Below are 3,230 nucleotides of genomic sequence, written 5' to 3' on the forward strand. Positions count from 1 at the left end.
CTATCAGGGCACTCACCTTACTCAGTAAGCCCTCAAGCGGAGAGTTTCACTTCGCCACAATTATTTATATTATTAACTCACACATTTCCATTTCTCAATTTTATCATTCTCTGTTTCTCAATTTCCATTCTTTCTTTCATTTCTCATTTTAGCCAATCTTATCATTCTTTCACTTTCCGTTTTCATTTTACTTTCCGGCTCATGAGTATCCTTGGTATCAAATACCAACATTGCATCTATAACTCATGGCCACCCTGAAGATCTTTCTATCCACACCATGCTTCCCCCCATGGTCAAGGTTGTGCGACCCAAAGGCTAGATCTAACCATGGTTGGCCAACTCGATTAGATCAAAATATCATATCGCGTCTGTAGTACGACTGGCCAACCTATAGCCCTAATCCGGACTCAAGGGGCCCAACAACCCTACAAAATGGCTTAATCGACTGTCACACCATACGCTCCAAGAGTTCATGTGGTTGCACTAACACTACTAACAACGGTACCATGCTTAATATCATAACCATCCATCAGGGTTCACTATTACATACCCGCAATCATTATGCGGTATTGACATTTCATCAATCATATTTCAATTTCATATTGCAGTATTCATATTTCCCATTTCCACATTTTAGTATTTCCATATCAATATACATCATTAATCACATATCAGTATATCTCAATTCATTTCAATATAAATGTTCTCATCATTTTCTGTGCACATTACATCATCTCATAATAGTACATATCATATTTCACGTATTTCCACATTTCCCAAAATACTCATATCAGTAACTTGTAAAATCTCATTTTTCATGCAAATAATTTCTACTCAGATATAAATACCACATTTCATTATTTTCCACTAATCACATCAATCATTCTCATTTCAATATTTTCTCAGAAAATATCCACCGTTATATTTCACATTTTTCAATACATGTCATGTACCACATAGTTTTCATCTAATATTCATAATATATTAATTTCACCCTCCAAAACATCACAATTTAATATTACCCAAATGCCACACAATTTATAAATATTTATATCATAATAACTTTCAGGCAAAATATTATATGCTCATTTTCACATATTAATTTAAACAGTAATTCTAAAAATACTGTTATAATTTATTCCCCTTACCTGACTTACTGAGAGTCTCATTAACACCCAAATCTTACTCCCTTGGCACCCAAAACTCAACTCCTACAATTTGCATTTTTCCTAGATTAATTAACTCATTTCCCCAAAATAATACTCATCTAACCTTACCTAGGCTCCATATACCCCAAATCAATATTTAAACTAATATTTGATAATCCCACTTAATTTCTTGAATTATGTCTGCGGGTCTCGAAATTACACCCGCGGAGCTTACCTGGACCCTAAATTTCAAAAATCCTACTTCAACCCCAAATGTTCAATATTTTAGAATTTCTAAATTAATACTAATTAATTAAAAATAAGCCTATTAATAACCCCCATATCCCAAATTTTGGATCTTGCCCACGACGACCCCACGAGAAATTCGTCCCGCAAAACTTGTAAAAAATCATCCCTAGATTCTCGTGGTGGTGTCCAATTATCAATCGAGCTTATAATTTGTAAGAAATTGAGGAAAAAGTAGAAATTAACTTACCCTAGGAGATACGCCTATGCCACCTCTACCACCGATCCGCTCCAGTAGAAATGATGGTGGCGGAGAATGGAGTCCAATGGTATCTTCCAATTTTCGATCGGGTAAGAACCCATCATGGAATTGAGGAGAGAGGGAGAGACAATGTGTGTGTGTGTGTGTGTGTGTGTGAGAGAGAGAGAGAGAGAGAGAGAGAGAGAGAGAGAGAGAGAGAGAGAGAGAGAGAGCCTGGGGGGGTGTCCTGCGCAGGATGCCTCCTTCCTGAGATTTTTTTTCCTTCTTCCTTCCTTCAGGATCCTTCTTGAAGGATATATATATATATATATATATATATATATATATATATATATATATATATATATTATAATATAATATAATATCATATTATTTTTAATTAATTATTATTATTTAATTAATCGTTATTTTTTAAAAAAAATTATTTATTATTTTTTAAATTAATTAATTATTATTTTTTGGGAATCACCCCACTAATCTTGTGTAGTCATTTTTGGGGTTATTACATTAGAGATAATTATACCAGTATTTTCAGCAGAATATTATTATAGCATAAGTTATCATTCAATATGTGAGGCATTAGTTTGTAAGTCATGTAAAATTAAATTTGTCAGTTTCTATGGTAAAAATATATCAAAAAAAAGATAAAATTTTATATAGTATTACAACGTCCTATTAAGGACTACAGTACATAATTTATACAATATTACAGTGTCCTATAAAAGACTACACTCCAGATTTTATATAGTACTACAACATCCTATAAAGGACTATAATACAGGTTTTATACAATATTACAGCATTCTATATAGAACTACAGTACAACATTTGATACAGAATTACAAAATGATAGTGTTCTATATAGAACTACAGTATGATAGTTTTCTATACAGAATTATAGTATTTCAGTGATTTTATACAAATTTATAGTAGGACAATTTATACTGAGTTGTGAATGAAATCATGATATTATATTATTTTAGAAATCGCATTATATGGTTTAAGAATCCTGATGGACCATAACTAAGCACAGCACCGTAGCTTCACAGATACCGGTACAGCCACAATTCTCAAATAGAGTGTTGGTGGTATATAATCGATTGTGCCATTGAAGTGTAGAGTTACTCCCTTGAGTCCGGACCAATTGGGTAGGCAAATCATACTCATAGTTACAGATACAGAAACAGATACAATTGACTTAGTCTGGTTAGGCCAACCATGGCTTGGTCCAGCCTACGGGCCACGCAACCCAGATCATGCGGGGTTAATACATGACGTTATTTTTTATCCATGCAGGGCAGTTCTTCTATGCATATATGTGTATTTACTTGTACAAAGATATTATCTTATATAGAGTATGATGTGAAAGGAAAGTATGTATTTTGAGATATACTTATATATACGTGTAAATAGTTTTACATGATTTCATAGTGAAAAGAAAGGTAAATTATGGTTGCATATTTGAAACACTAAAACTCATATTGCCACACACTGCTAATATTCTATTCCCACTTGCTAAGAGGTGTCTCGCCTCAAGAATTTAAACATTTCAGGAAATCCAGACAGACAAGCAG

The sequence above is a fragment of the Malania oleifera genome, chromosome 9 (genome assembly GCF_029873635.1).
Source record: "Malania oleifera isolate guangnan ecotype guangnan chromosome 9, ASM2987363v1, whole genome shotgun sequence".
Classification (NCBI taxonomy): domain Eukaryota; kingdom Viridiplantae; phylum Streptophyta; class Magnoliopsida; order Santalales; family Ximeniaceae; genus Malania; species Malania oleifera.